The sequence below is a fragment of the Pongo pygmaeus genome, chromosome X (assembly GCF_028885625.2).
Source record: "Pongo pygmaeus isolate AG05252 chromosome X, NHGRI_mPonPyg2-v2.0_pri, whole genome shotgun sequence".
Taxonomy (NCBI): Eukaryota; Metazoa; Chordata; class Mammalia; order Primates; family Hominidae; genus Pongo; species Pongo pygmaeus.
Window position 1 is genome coordinate 46,773,941 of NC_072396.2, and position 17,056 is coordinate 46,790,996.

Below are 17,056 nucleotides of genomic sequence, written 5' to 3' on the forward strand. Positions count from 1 at the left end.
TTTCCTTCTAACAGACAGGACCCTCAGCCGCAGGTCTGTTAGAGTTTCCCGGAGGTCCACTCCAGACCCTGTTTGCCTGGGTATCAGCAGTGGAGGCTGCAGAACAGCAGATATTGGTGAACGGCAAATGTTGCTGCCTGATCGTTCCTCTGGAAGTTTTGTCTCAGAGGAGTACCCGGCCGTGTGAGGTGTCAGTCTGCCCCTACTGGGGGGTGGCTCCCAGTTAGGCTACTCAGGGGTCAGTGACCCACTTGAGAAGGCAGTCTGCCTGTTCTCAGATCTCAAGCTGTGTGCTGGGAGAACCACTACTCTGTTCAAAGCTGTCAGAGAGGGACATTTAAGTCTGCAGAGGTTTCTTCTGCCTTTTGTTTGGTTGTGCCCTCCCCACAGAGGTGGAGTCTACAGAGGCAGGCAGGCCTCCTTGAGCTGCAGTGGGCTCCACCCAGATTGAGCTTCCCAGCCATTTTGTTTATCTACTCAAGGCTAGGCAATGGTGGGTGCCCCTCCCCCAGCCTCGCTACCGCCTTGCAGTTTGATCTCAGACTGCTGTGCTAGCAGTGAGCGAGGCTCCGTGGGCGTGGGACCCTCCGAGCCAGGCATGGGATATAATCTCCTGGTGTGCTGTTTGCTAAGACCGTTGGAAAAGTGCAGTATTAGGGTGGGAGTGACCCAATTTTCCAGATGCCATCTGTCACCCCTTTCTTTGGCTAGGAAAGGGAATTCCCTGACCCCTTGCACTTCCTGGGTGAGGCAATGCCTCGCCCTGCTTCGGCTCATGCTCAGTGCACTGCACCCACTGTCCTGCACCCACTGTCCAACACTCCCCAGTGAGATCAACCTGGTACCTCAGTTGGAAATGCCGAAATCACCCGTCTTCTGAGTCGCTCATGCTGGGAGCTGTAGCAAAAACAATTCTTAAAACTGCATTTAGAGTCAAGACCCTTTTGTATTGTAAAAATCACAAGTATTTCTAAGAGACAGAAATAATTCTAGGTTAACTAGACCAGATCTGACTGACTTTGGACTTTATTCTTTAAACAAATTGCAGAGAATAGAGAAAAAGGTTGTTTACGGAAAACAATATCTACATATGTACTTAGAGGTACAAATTTGGTGACAGAAAAGACTTCAGTATATGCTGGCATCTGAGAAGCAGTTCTCAAAGAGCTTAGTTTTATTTTCTTGAATTTTATGAATGCCTAAGGTCCTTCTTCATCCTCGATCTTGGGAGCCAAGTAGTACTTTAAGTGTCCCATATCAGCAATTTTATAGTCTACAACAAGATGTATGTCTGCAGACATATTGAGTGTCACCATTGAAGAGAGTGGAGTGGCTTTTGTAAGGAAGTTCAGGTACCTCTGTGCAAAAGTTAGTTGAACTGGTTCATTCATCTCCATGGTAACAGCTTCCTCCTCTTTATCGACAGTAATTGTCTGTGACAATTTGTTTTCCATTTTCCAAGGTCTCCACTTGCAGAAAATATAATTCCATCTTTTACACAGGAAATTACAACAGCATCTCCAATATGGCTGAGATCTCGGCGTGTACATGCAAATTCACCAGAAGGTATCTTTACTACAGAGTGGTACTCTTGTTCTGCAATTCCAAGTTGTTCAACATCCAAATCCATCAACTTAATTTCATAGTCTGAAACCTTCTCCTGATTTGAAGCTTCAAATACTAGCACCAAGCTATCCACATTATCTTTAGTCCTTAGTGTAACGATATCTTCATTGCCAGCGCATTTTAGTATTTTGGACATAATAGTGAGGTTCACGCCCATGGCCAGATTGCACCCGCAGCGGTAAGTGTCAAAGCCCTCAGAAGGCAGGGTGAACTGCACCAAGGAGACGTGGGACGAATCCATGCTCTGCAGGTTCACGCTGCTCGAGCTGATGTCCCAGCAGGCCTCGTTGATGAGGTCCTTGGGTGCCTCCAACACCTTCTTCAGGATGGAGCCCTGGACCAAGTGTGCCTCGAACATGGTGGCGGAGTGGCAACAACGCGGCTACAGGCGGGCAGAAAGTAGGAAAGTCTAGCCAGTTTTGGCTTCACGAGCCTCAGAGCAAGCGGGCGAATGCCGTGGGGAGAGGCTGAGATCTAGAATGACGACCATTAATAGACTTTTTAAAGTTTAATCATCCTTGCATCACTGGAATGTACTCTACTTATTCCTGGGATAAACTCTACCTGGTTGTCCTAAGTAGAATTCTAAGATGGCCCCTGTGATTCCCACTCTCTGGTATCCATGCCTTTGTGTCATCATCTCCCTTGAGTGTGAGTGGAACATATAACTTGCTTCTAACCAATAGAATTTGGCAAAGCAAAGGGATTTTTCAGGTGCAATTAAAGTCCCTATTCAGTTGACTTTGAGTTAATTAAAAGAGAGATTTCCTGGGTGGGCTTGACCTACTCAGGCAAGCTCTTTAAAAGAGGGTCTAGTGATTAGAGAGATTCCGCTGCTGGCCTTGAAGAAATATGCCCCTATGAGTTCCACAGCTTCAAGAAAATGAGTTCTGCCAACAACTTGTGAGCTTGGAAGAAGACTCCAACACTCAAAAGGGACCCAGCTCTGGCCAAGTTAACTGCAGCCTATGAGACCCTAAGCAGAGAATCTAGTTAGGCTGTGTCTGAATTTCTGAACTACAGAAACTGAGATAGTAAATGAATGTTGTTTCAAACTGCTACATTGTGTGATTATTTGTTACACAGCAATAGAAAACTAATACATTGGTATAATATATTTTTAAATCTGCACTGTCTGTTTTTAGAACTTTAGTATCTATGTTTATAAGCGAGAATGGTTTAATTTTTTGCACTGTTTTTGTTCCATTTTTGTTATCAAGTTTTTATTAGCCTCATAAATGAGTTCTTATATTCTCTGGAACAGTTTATACAACATAGAGAGAATGTATTCCTTGAAAGTTGATTAAAATTGCCTATAAAATTAATGGGGCCTGATATCTTTTGAATAAGACAGTTGATTACTTTTGAAAACTTTCAGTGGTTAATTGACATCTTGAGTCAATTTTTTATAATTTACATTTTCTTAGAAATTATTTCATCTCTGTCAGATGGATAGATTGCAAAAATTTTCTCCCATTCTGTAGGTTGCCTGTTCACTCTGATGATAGTTTCTTTTGCTGTGCAGAAGCTCTTTAGTTTAATTAGATCCCACTTGTAAATTTTGGTTTTGTTGCAATTGCTTTTGGTGTTTTAGTCATGCAGTGTTTGCCCATGCCTATGTCATGAATGGTTTTGCCTAGGATTTCTTCTAGGGTTTTTATGGTTTCAGGTTTTACTTTTATGTCTTTAATTCATCTTGAGTTAATTTTTGTATGAGGTATTATAAGGAAGGGGTCCAGTTTCAGTTTTGCATATGGCTAGCCATTTTTTTCCCAGCACCATTTATTAAGTAGGGAATCCTTTCCCTATTGCTTGTTTTTGTCAGGTTTGTTGAAGATCAGATGGTTGTAGATGTGTGGTGTTATTTCTGAGGCCTCTATTCTGTTCCACTGGGCTATTATCCAGAATCTACAAGGAACATAAATAAATTTACAAGAAAAAAACAAACAACTCCATCAAAAAGTGGGTGAAGGATATGAACAGACACTTCTCAGAAGAAGACATTTATGCAGCCAACAAGCATATGAAAAAAAGCTCATCATCACTGGTCATTAGAGAAATGCAAATCAAAGCCACATGAGATACCATCTCACTCCAGTTAGAATGGCAATCATTAAAAAGTCAGGAAACAACAGATGCTGACAAGGCTGTGGAGAAAGGAACGCTTTTACACTGTTGGTGGGAGTGTAAATTAGTTCAACCATTGTGGAAGACAGTGTGGCCAGTCCTCAAGGATCTAGAACCAGAAATACCATTTGACCTGCCAGCCCGATTACGGGGTATATACCCAAAGGATTATAAATCATTCTACTATAAAGACACATGCACACATACGTTTATTGCAGCACTATTTATGACAGCAAAGACTTGGAACCAACCCAAATGCCCATCAATGATAGACTGGATGAAGAAAATGTGGCATATATACACCATGGAATACTATGCAGCCATAAAAAAGAGTGAGTTCATGTCCTTTGCAGGGACATGGATGAAGCTGGAAACCATCATTCTCAGCAAACTAACACAGGAAGAGAAAACCAAACACTGCATGTTCTTATTCATAAGTGGGAGTTAAACAATGAAAACACATGGACACAGGGAGGGGAACATCACACACCAGGTCTGTCAGGGGGTGGGAAGCAGAGCATTAGGACTAATACCTAATGCATGTGGAGCTTAAAACCTAGATGACAGATTGATAGGTGCAGCAAACCACCATGGCACATGTATACCTATGTAGCAAACCTGCACGTTCTGCACATGTATCCCAGAACTTAAAGTGAAATTTTAAAAAAAGAAAAGAAAAATTATAATAGTAAAAAAGCAATGTACATTAAGAAACATGAGAAAATAGCATGATATATGCAACTTAATAATTCATATATGCAACTCAATATGCAATTTAAAAAAGAAATTATTTCATCTGTTCCTAAATATACTATTTATATTCTCTTTATCTTTTAATTTTAGAAAACTCCTTGCTTGTAATATCTCATTGTTCCTAATATTGTTTACTTGTGTGCTTTTCGTGTGATTTCCTTTTTTTTGTTCAGTATTACTAGAGATATGTTCAATTTATAGATTTTGTAACAGTTTTTATTTTTGTTGATCCTATGTAGTTTTCCACTTTATTTTTACAGCTCTTGTCCCCTGTATTCCAACTTATTTGCAATGTTAGTCTTTTTATTTTTATTTAGTATTTGTCTTTATAAAAGATTTTGTGTGTGTGTGTGTGTATGCATATATTTGGAAAAGTTACAGAGTTGTGCAAATAGATCGTTTCATAACAAATAACACTGTCCTGCCACACCTTCCCCATTCCTGCTCCCCAGAAGCAACCATGTTCATTCTTTTAGCTATTACTTATGATTCATGTATCTTAAAAACATGGCTTATATTGCTACTTTTTGCTTGCAAAGTTTTAAACATTATCCATTGATTTCCCAATATGGAATATTGGTATCTGCGTTTAGTTATCTCTCACTATTACTCAATCCCCACTACATTCCCTCATGCCCTATTTTCCCTGTGCCCTGTCCTTCCAGAACAGTTATATGGTTTCTTTGGTTAAATCATAATAATTTAACCATAATTGAGTCATTATTGAGTCTATATAAACGCTATTTATCTTGGAATATTTTTTTCCTGCATAATCTTTTGTTTTCTTGTAGTTGATATCTTTTTGTTTTGTTTGCAAATGCTTCCCCCTAAAATTATGCTCCATTGTGTAAATAGCCTCATAATAGAATAATATAATATTGGATTCTTTTTTTTTTTTCCATCTTCTTGGAGAAATCCCTTCTGGAAAGTAGTGATTGCTCTCTCCCTAATCTGCAGTTGTCTTTCTGAGATTTCACGTCAGCAGTAATAGGGGGAATTTCCTTCCTTCTTTCTTATATCAGCACCCATTACTTGAATCCCATGTTTTCCTCTTTCTTGGTTTACTCCCTCACTTTCTGGGAGGCAAAAATGGTTGAGATCTTGCATGTTGGGAAAAAACTGCCTTTATGCTACCCTCACACTTATTTGATAGTTTAGCTGCTTGTTAAATCCTTAATTGTAATTATTTTCTTAGAATGATGCTGCTCTATTGGTTTTAGGCTTTCATTGTTGCTGGTTAGAATGCCAGTGCTATTCCAACTCTTTTACATTCCTGTTAAACCTTTTCCTTTTCTCCTCTTTGGAAGCTGCAGGATCTCCGGTGCTCTAAAATTTTATGAAGACATGCCTAGGTTGGAGCCCTTCAATTGATTGATCCATTTAGTTGTGAAACAGGTCTTTCAGATATGGGAAACATTCTTAAATCGTTTCATCCATGACTTCTGCGCTATTTTCTTTGTTCTCTGCATCTCTTTGTCTTTCCTTATGAATTCCTATTACGTAGATGTAAAACCTCAACAGGTAGTTTATCTTTTATCTCCCATTTTCGTAAAGTTGTCTTGTTGCTGTTTTCCAGGAAATTTTTCTCAAAATTACACTCCATTTTATTGAAAACTTTCCATGTTTTTATTTCTTTGCTCTTATTGTTGTTTCCTGAATGTGATTTTTTTGTAGTTTCCTGTTCTTGTTTCAAGGAAGATTTTTTTTAAGTTTCCTAGTCCCATAAAGCCTCTATTTCTTCCATATTAACTGAATATCTGTCATTCCTTTTCTAGTTTCTGGAAGAGAACACAACTTTTTTATTTTCAATTAATGTCTTTATTTTCAATCTTTTTCATTTTTAAATAAATACATTTTAGACTATAAATTTCTCTCTAAACACTGCTTTAGCTGCATGTTACAAGTTTTGAAGTGTAGTATTTTCATTGTCATTCAGGTCTAAATTTCTATTTTGCAATTTTCATTCTTTCTTATTAAGCATGAGTTAGTTCCAGGAACATTTTTAAGTTTACAAACATTGTGTTTTTAATTACCTTTTTCTGGTGCTTGATTTCTAATTCAATTTTATTGTGATCAAGGAAGAACATAGTCAATATGATAACAGATCTTTTATACTTTTTAGAAACTTTCTTTAAGTCCTATTAAGTGACTAGTTTTTATAAATATTCCATCTATATTTGGAAATAATGTATATTTTATATTTATTGAATGGTAATTAATTTTGTTGTTCCTTTGAATAACAAAATTCTTTCTTGTAAGAGAAAAAAACCCTGTTTTTCCTTTCTGCTCTCTACTTTCACACTCAACACATAGCACATGGATACCAGATTCTCCACAGGACACCAGCTGTGTGTCCTCTAATTCAATTCTGACACTATTGTCAAATTCCATAGGTTGAGGGCTCAGTCCCACAAGACTGTCCCCCACTTCAGACGATAGACACAAACCCCAGGTTTGATCTGTACTTTTGACCTATCAGCAGTAAATTGGAGTTCCCATGACTCTCTCCTTGGATCCTGTCAATTTGCTAGAGCATTGCACAGAGCTCAGGGAAATACTTTACTTATGTTTACCAATTTATTATAAAGGATATTAAAAAGGATACAGATAAACAGCCAGATGGAAGAGCTGCACAGGGCAACCATGTGGGAAGCGGAACAGAGTTTTCATCCCATTTCTGAGCATGCCACACTCCAGGAACTTCCATGTGTTCAGATATCTAGAAGCTCTCTGAACCAGCTTCATGTGTAGGTATGATTAACTAAATCATTGGCCATTGGTGATCAACTCAACCTTCAGCCCCTCTTCTCTCCCCAAAGGTTGGGAGGTGGGGCTAAATATCACAACCCTCTAATAATATGTTGGTATTTCCAGTGACTACCCTCCTTCCTGAAGATATTTAGGGGCCCCAGCTACCAGTCATCTCATTAGTATACAAAAGATTATCATCACTTTAGAGAATCCAAGGGTTTTGGTAGCTGTATGTAAGGAAATAGGGACAAAGATCAAATATATATTTTGCAATATCACAGATTCTACACCCTTAATAATTTTTTATCTTCTTGATCTATCAATTTATAGTAGAGATTATTTTAAATCTCGTATTATGATTGTGGAGTTTTGTTGTATATCCATCGAGGCAACATTGTCAGTTTCATACAAGTTGAAAACAAATATCTTTCTGGTACAATTTTCATTTCATTATATTATTGCTAGTTATCTGTCTTTATAACAGTTAATGCTTTTAGCTTCCAATTTTAACTTGAGTGATATGAATATAATTTAACGCCTTTTTATAGTTAGTATTTGCATGAGTTTTTAAATTTTTGTGGATAATTTTGTGGATAGGTATGTATGTTTATGGGGTATATGAGATGTCTTGATAAGGTATGCAATGCATAAAAATCACATCATGGAAGATGGGGTATCCATCCCCGCAAGTATTTATCCTTTGTTTTACAATCCAATTATACTCTTTTAGTTATTTTCAAATGTACATCTAAATTATTATTGACTATAGACACCCTGTTGTGCTAACAAATACTAGGCCTTAGCTATTCATTTTAAATATATCTGTACCCGTTAACCATCCCCACTTCCAGCTCAACCCCCCACGAGCCTTTCCAACCTCTGGTAAACATCTTTCTACTCTCTCTCTTTTTAAAAAAAATTTTTTTAACTTTTATTTTCAGTTCAGGGGTACATGTGTAGGTTTGTTACATAGGTAAACTTGTGTCATGGGGACTCATTGTATAGATTATTTCATAACCCAGGTATTAAGCCTAGTATCCATTAGTTATTTTTCCTGATTCTCTCCCTCTGCTCATCCTCCACCCTCCAATAGGCCCTAGTGTGTGTTGTTCCCCTCATCATTTAGCTCCCACTTATAAGCGAGAACATCCAGTATTTGGTTTCCTGTTCATGAATTAGTTTGCTAAGGATGATGGCCTCCAGTTCCATCCATGTCCCTGCAAAGGATATGATCTCGTACTCTTTTATGGCTGCATAGTATTCCATGGTGTATATGTGCCATATTTTCTTTATCCAGTCTATCATTCATGGGCATTTAGGTGGATTCCATGTCATGTCTTTGCTTTTGTGAATAGTGCTGCATTGAATATTCATGTGCATGTGTCTTTGTAATAGAATGATTTATATTCCTTTCCATATATACCCAGTAATGGGATTGCTGAGTCAAATGGTAATTCTGTCTTTAGGTCTTTGAAGAATCACCACACTGTCTTCCACAATGGTTAAACTAATTTACCCTCCACTAACAGCGTATAAGTGTTCCCTTTTCTCCACAACCTCACCAGCATCTATTATTTTTTGACTTTTTTAATAATAGTCGTTCCGACTGGTGTGAGATGGTATCTCATTGTGGTTTGGATTTGTGTTTCTCTAATGATCAGTGATATTAAGCATTTTTTCATATGACTGCTGGCCATGTTAGGAATAATGCTTAAAATTTTAAGGAAATTGAACACTTGAATAAAGGATTTTTAGTAAAGCAATTTTACTTTTGTGTAGAGGGGTGTTTTTTGGCCAGTTGCTATGAGAGTATATTTGAACAAAGGGGCATGAAAGTTTTTATTTTTGACACAAGTTTTGTTTTTGTATTTTTTTTATTGGCTGGGGTCGGGTTGTATAATTTAAACTAATTTTGGTTGGCTAAACATTTGATTTTTTTAGATAAGGTGGGCACATAAAAGAAAGTGGAGAGGAAGGGGAAGGGGTATTTGTAATGAGTTAGAAAATTTTTTTTTAAATAAGGAAAGGAATGTGAGTTGGTATTGATAACGTTTGGTATTGTGGCATGTTTGGGCATTTAACAGAGGCAAAAAGGAAAAAAGGAGAAAAGGAGAAAAGAGGGCGGGTATTATTAATTAAAGAATAAAAGATTGATCAGATTATTTGAAGAGAAACCTTATCATATCCCACAGCCATATGTATGTCTTCTTTTAGAAAGGGTCTGTTCATGTCCTTTGCCCACTTTTTAATTGTGTCATCTGTCCTTTTCTTGTAAATTTGTTTAAGATTTTGATGCATTTTTCAGTATGCCAGTTGCATTTTTCAACTCCAGAATTTCTGCTTGATTCTTTTACATTATTTCAATTTCTTTGTTAAGTTTATCTGATAGCTCTGAATTCCTTCTCTGCATTATCTTGAATTTCTTTTAGTTTTTTGAAAATAGGTATTTTGTATTCTTTGTCTGAACAGTCACATATCTCTGTTTCTCTAGGATTGGTCCCTGATGTTTCATTTAGTTCATTTTGTGAGGTTATGTTTTCCTGGATCATCTTGATACTTGTAGATGTTCACCTATGTCTGGGTATTGAAGAGTTGGGTATTGATTTTAGTCTTCGCAGTCTGGGCTTGTATGTACCTGCCCTTCTTGGGAAGGCTTTCCAGATATTTGAAAGGATTTGGGTGTTGTGATCTAAGTTACATTTGCTTTAAGGGGCACTCCAAGCCAAGTAGTGCTATGTTTCATCAGACTCATAGAAGTACCACCTTGACAGTCTTGCACAAGATCTGCAAGAATCTGGATTACCAGGCAGAAAGTTTTGTTCTTTTCCCTTGCTTTCTCCCAAACAAATGGAGTTTCTCTCTCTGCTCTGAGTCACCTGGAGCTGGGGGTGGATTGGCACAAGCACCCCTATTGCTACTACCCCAGGACTACTTTGGATCTGACCTGAAGCCAGCACAGCACTGGTTCTCACCCAAGGCCTGCTGTAACTACTGCCTGGCTACTGCCTATGTTTGCTCAAGGTCCTGGTGTTCTACAATCAGCAGATGGTAAATCCATCCAGGCCTATCTCCTTCCCTTCAGGGCAGCAAGCTCCCCCAGGCTTCAGGAGGGCCCAGCATTGCCATCTGGGAGCCAGGGACTAGAGTCAAAGACCTTGGAATTACACCTGGTCTTCTAGCGTACTGCTGCTGAGCTGAAATTCCAGTCACAAGATTCAGTCCTTCCCACTCCTTCCCCCCATTTCCAAAGGCAAAGGAAACTCAGCATGTGGCCACTGCCACCTCAGGCCCACAAGGAGTTTTACCAAATTACCTCTGATGTTCCCTCAAGGCCCAAGGGTTCTTTAGTTAGCTTATGGTGAATGCTGCCTGGCCTGAGACTCACTTTTCAGAGGAGTGGGCTCCCCTTTGACCTGAGCAGGTCCAGAAATGCCATCCAAGAGCCAAGTCCTGGAATTGGGGACCCCAAGAGCCTGGTGGGTGTTACACCCATCATAGTATACTTAACGTAGTACCTGGGTATCACTGCTGGTCAGGGTCCAAGGGCTCTTCTATTAGTAGGTGATTCATCCTGTCAGGACTGGGTCCTTCCTTTTGTCAGGCCTTTGAGCCCAAGCTAAGCCATCATAACCCCTGTGACCTGCATGTATACATCCAGATGGCCTAAAGTAACTGAAGAACCACAAAAGAAGTGAAATAGCCAGTTCCTGCCTTAACTGATAACATTCCACCATTGTGATTTGTTCCTGCCCCACCTTAACTGATAAATTGATCTTGTGACATTCCTTCTCTTGGACAATGAATCTCAGGAGCTCTCCACCAAGCACCTTGTAACCCCCGCCCCTGCCCACAAGAGAAAACCTCCTTTAACTGTAATTTTCCACTACCTACCCAAATCCTATAAAACTGCCCCACCCCCATCTCCCTTTGCTGACTCCTTTTTCGGACTCAGTCCACCTGCACTCAAGTGATTAAAAAGCTTTATCGCTCACAAAAAGCCTGTTTGGTGGTCTCTTCACATGGTTGTGCATAACACCTTTCAAAGCAGCGGGTTCACTTCTGGCCCAAGGTGTGTCTAGAAATGTCCGGGTGGTAGGGCCTGTAATGGGGGCCTCATGACTCTGATCAATGCCCTATCCTGCTGTGGCTAAGGTGGTATCCAAGAAGCAAGACAAAGTCCTCCCACTCTCCCCTTTCCTCTCCTCAAGTAGAAGGAGGGGCTCTCTTTTTTTTTTTTTGCCTGCTCCCACTTTGCCTTCCACCATGACTGTGGAAGGAGGAGGATTGTAGAAGCTGATGCTACCATGATAGGGAGGATGTCTTTTGGAGACACAAGCTGTGCACCCTTGGCTTAGGGAAGGAGTGATACCAGCAATTCCTTAGCTGCCCCAGATGGTGATTCAGTAGGTGAAGTTCCCGCCCCCACCACCTGCCACCCGCCACCAAGTTCACTGTCTCTGGGCCCAGTTCAGCCCTGGCACTCACCTAGCGTTGCAGTCCTTGTGGCCTAGACTGCCTTTCTAGTTTATTTGGAGCCCCAGAGCACTTTAGCCCGTGGTGGGAAGGCTTGCAGAAACTCAAGTTCCCACTGCTGGGACTGGCTATTCCCCTTTGGCTAGGGCAGGTTTAAATGCATCCTCAGTGGATGGACATCAGTTGAGTTTTGTCTCATTTTGCTTTCTGCTTTAACAAAGGCAGCTCGAAAGTTCATCACCTAAGGATTGCTGGCTGTCTCTCTCCCCAGGGCACAGAAAGTCTTTCTGCACCAAGCCTCCACTGCCAGGGGATGGGGGAGGAGTGGCATCGGCAATTCAAAAGGGTTTATTCTACCTCTTCGGTGCCTCTTTCAGCAATATAGAGTTAGAACGAGGTACTGTGAGTGCTTGCCTGATTTTTGGTTCTTACAAAGGTTTTTTTGTGTGCATAGATAGTTGTTAAATTGGTGTCCTTGCAGAGGGTATAATTGGTGGGGACTTCTATTGTGCCATCTTGTTGTACCCTGCATGATGTTTTTCATTCCTTTGTTGTCAACATTTCTGGTGGCTTTATTTTTCGATGTGTGTCTTACATACTTGAATTTTTAAATGGCCCACTCTTTTAATAAAGAGTGTAATAATATGTTAGATTTATTTTGATTACTAATGTATTTGAAGTTACTTGTGTAATTATTATTTGTTCCTTTTCTTATGCCTTCTGTTGGATAGATAAAATTTTCCATTTGTTGATTTGGAGGCTGTATTTTCTAAGAAAGTTCAGTTATTCAATATCTATGTCTTTATCCAACCTTGATCCTTAGCTTAGTTTTACTATCCAATGGACACACTTGCTCTTGGTTTTGTTTAATGTTTTAATTTTATATCCATTTTAAATACGAAAAGTTGTTATAATTATTTTAAATTAATAGTTAAACAAATTTACTCACATATTTATTATAGGTGATGTGGTGTGTTTCCATTAGAAAGCATATAATGACTGGCTCTCTTTTTATGCCATTAATAGCCACTAATGACCATTACCTACATCATAAATTAGATAGGTGTTACAAAATGGTGATGTTTTATTTTTATTATTTCTTTTTCATTTATTAGTTGAAATACTTCTATAGATAGAAACTTGTACTTATCAACTATTTGTTTACCCTGAGGTACAATTCATATAGGAAAGGCATAATTAATACTTGATTTTCCCCCCTTATTTATGTGTGTTTTTTTCTGGAGTGCATTGGCATACCCCCTTATTTGTTAATTTTGAGTAGTAAATTCATTCTCTAGCACCCTCCAAGGAAGATGAAAGAGTATTTTTTAAAATATCCTTATGAACTCATGGATTTAAATCCATTACATGTTTTTATCCTTCATGATGTTCAGACAGACCTACCTTTGATTAGTTGGAACCTATTCATACTGGTTTCTGAGTCCTACAGACACAATTCTATTACTCTTTGATAAAACTTCCTGCTTTTATTATATCACATGATATTTAAGCTCATCTAATACATTTTATATCCAGGAACTCTGATCCTTCTAATGGGAAATTAGAGACCACAATGTGGGCTCTAGTGGTGCTTATTACTTCTGGTTCATTTTTGTTTCTAGATCTTTTTAGTGATAAAAACAAATAGGCCTTTTAAGAAGAAAATGCATCATGAGTTCATAATGATACTTCCAATTCAAAATAAGAATAACCAATTTTATCTAACCTCATTGAATTTACATATTGATTTCCTTTCTCCCGTGTCAAAAATCTTGATGACACCAAAAAATTACTCATTTGCCTTATTCAACAATAAACACACAACAATCACAAAATAACATTATCAACACTACCACTAACAATGTAATTACTAAGTGGTTTTAGATCTATTTTTCAGGGCTGCCTTTTGTTGTTGTTGTTTTGTCCTTAGGTTTTGTCCCCATTAAGGATGTACAGACAAATTTCTGTGTTTTAAAATCAATGGGTATAAGTCTTCTTTAGGTGATTATGCCACCAACTATATACACATAAGTTCATTTATGTCTTCTTAATTTCAATTTTAGGAGTTGCTTTGTATAAATTTAATTTTGCCTTATAAATGCAGGAAATATTTACATAGTTTCAAAGTCAAATACACAAAATGAGGTATATTCATTGAAATCTAGCTTCTATTTCTGTCTCTTTGATGCTACTTCCTCTCCTCATAAGTAACCATTCTTTAATGTTATGGTTTATAATTTCATTTACAATGACATATGGGCATAATTATACATGCATTTATAATTTCTATTTCCCCTTTCCTAGATAAAAATGGCATCTATACTGTTTTCTCCTTTTTGATTTTCTTCCCTAAACAACATACCCTAAGATTACTTCATAGTATTACACAGAGATTTTTTTATCCGTTTTTGTACCTGCATAGCACTTCACTTTTTAATACCACAATTTATTTTACCAGTTCCCTATTGATAGACATTTAGATCTGTTTCCTGCTTTCTTATCATTACAAATAATGTTTCAATGAATAACTATATATATATATACACATATATGTCTCTTTTTGCATTTTTGGCAATGTATCTTTGAATGATATACTTAGAAATGAGATTGCTGGATCATAGGATAATTTAGTATGTAATTTTTCAGGATTTTGCCAATTTCCCTTTATAGGGACTTTGCATTTTCCACTCCCATCAGCAGTGTTGCCTCATAGCCTCAGCCAATCTGGTAAGTGTGAAATGGTCTTTCTGCACAGTTTGCATTTCATTCATTTTGAGTTAACCATCATAAGGTTAAGGTCCATTTGCATTTTTTTCTGTGAACTGTCTGTTCATATCTCTATCCAAGTTTTCTCTAGGACTGATGGTCTTTTTCCTGCCTATTTTAAGAAGTCCTATATTCTTTCCCAGTTTATTATTTCTCTTTTTCCTTTATTCAGAATGTTTTAAATGTAATCAAATATATCAGTCTTTTTTCCCTTATTACTTCTGGATTTTAAAACATAGTAAGGAAAGTTTTTCCAACTCTCAACTTATAGAAGAATTCACCCATGTTTTCCTCTGGTACTTATATGTTTATTTTCTGTGTTTGAATCTCTGATCCATTTAAAACTTATCTAGTGCATGGTGTGAGGGGTTTTATCTTTTTCATTAAGGTTATATAGTTATCCCATACCAACTAAATAAAAGTCCATCTCCCCCTACTGACTTGAGATGTCACTTTTAGTGTACACTTAAATTTCATATAAAATGGGGTCTATCTTCTATTCTTTTTTTTTGAGACGGAGTCTCACTCTGTTGCCCAGGCTAAAGTGCAATGGTGTGATTTCAGCACACTGCAACCTCCGCCTCCCAGGTTCAAATGATTCTCCTGCCTCAGCCTCCTGAGTAGCTGGGACTACAGGCACCCAACACCATGCCTGGCTAATTTTTGTATTTTTAGTAAAGACAGGGCTTTGCCATATTGGCCAGGCTGATCTCAAACTCCTGACCTCAAGTGATCCACCTGCCTTGGGCTCCCAAAGTGCTGGGGTTACAGGCGTGAGTGACTATGCCTGGCCTAGATTTTCTATTCTTTCTCATTGGTGTGTCTATGAACCAGTATCAAAATGTTGATAATTTTAAAAGATATGTAGTATGTTTTAATGTCTAGTATTGTTAGACCTTTCACCATTACTTTTCATTTTCAGGGTTTCCTGGATATTCTTACTTATTTGTGATTCTAAATGAACTTATAATCAACTTGTTAAGCTCCAGGAAAATAACTGTTAAATTTATAAAATAAACTTAAGGAGATCTGATACCCTATTATGTTGATTCTTTAATGCAAGAATATGCTAAGTCTATTTTGGTCTTTTAAAGTGTTGTAGAGGTTTGCTCATGTCTGTTTTGAATATTTCTTGTTAAGTTTATGTTTAAGCATTTTATTTAATTTTTTTCTATGGCAAAAAGGCTCGTATCTCCCATTCAACCTCCTAAATGGTGTTTGCATATATGAAGGATCTCTTAGTCCTTTTTTTCTCTTAAATTTCTCTATCTCTCCCCACCAAGCTTAAATGATAAGTTTAGCTGTGTAAAAATGGTAAATTGAGATTTATTTTTCCCCTCTGAAAACGTTACTCCTTTCTCTTTGTCATTAAGTGCTACTGGTGAGAAGTCTTCTCTCAAATTCTTATTAATATGTATATAATGTCTTTTGTAGCTATTACTACAGTCTCTTCATCTCTGAAATTCTACGACTTTACTATGAAATGCCTAGCTATGTATTTGTTTTAATTTATTGTATGAGGTGCTAAGAGTCCTTTTATTCTGCATGTTCAAGCTTTTGTTCTATTTAATTTATTATTATTTTTAAAAATTTCAACTTTTATTTAGATTCCAGAGGTACATATGCAGATTTGTTACATGGGTATATTGCATGATGCTGAGGTTTGGGGTTTACAAATGATCCCATCACCCAGGTAATGAGCATAGTACCCAATAGGCAGCTTTTCAACCCTTGCTCCCCACCCGCACTCTCGTAGTCTCCATGTTTATTGCTCCCATCCTTATGTCCACATGTACCCAATGTTTAGCTCTCACTTACAAGTGAGAACATGCAGTATTTGGTTTTCTTTCTGTGTTAATTAGCTTAGGATATTGGCCTCTAGCTGTGTCCATGTTGCTGCAAAAAACATGATTTTGTCCTTTTCATGGCTGCATAGTATTCCATGGTGTATATGTACAACATTTTCTTTATCCAGTCCACCATTGATGACCTAGGTTGATGCCACGTCTTTGCTATTGTGAGTAGTGCTGCAATGAACATAGACGTGCATGCATCTTTTTGGTAGAATGATTTATTTTCCTTTGGGTATATATCCAGTAATGCAGTTTCCAGGTTGAATGTCGAATGGTGGTCCTATTTTTAGTTGTTTCAGGAATCTCCAAATTGCTTTCCACAGTGGCTGAACTAATTTACAGTCCCATCAACAGTGTGTAAGCATTCCCCTTTTTTGCTCTGCAGCCTCACCAACATGTTATTTTTTTGCCTTGTAAATAATAGCCATTCTAAGTGGTGTGAGATGGTATCTCACTGTGGTTTTGATTTACATTTTTGTGATGATTAATGATATGAAACATTTTTTCATGTTTGTTGGCTGCTTAGCAAGGATGCCCACTCTCACCACACATATTCAACATAGTTCTAGAAGTTCTTGCCAGGGCAATCCGGCAAGAGAAAGAAATGAAAGGTATACAAACAGGAAAAGAAGAAGTCAAGATCTCTCTCTTCACTGACAATAGGACTCTATACCTAGAAAACCCTAAAGATGCCACCAAAAGGTCCC

General features: G+C 38.0%; 1 pseudogene; it reads right to left on the reverse strand.

Annotated features, from left to right (window-relative positions):
- Positions 1-1,096: 1,096 nt before the first annotated feature.
- Positions 1,097-1,984, reverse strand: LOC129024056 (proliferating cell nuclear antigen-like; annotated as a pseudogene).
- Between the last annotated feature and the right edge of the window lie 15,072 nt (positions 1,985-17,056).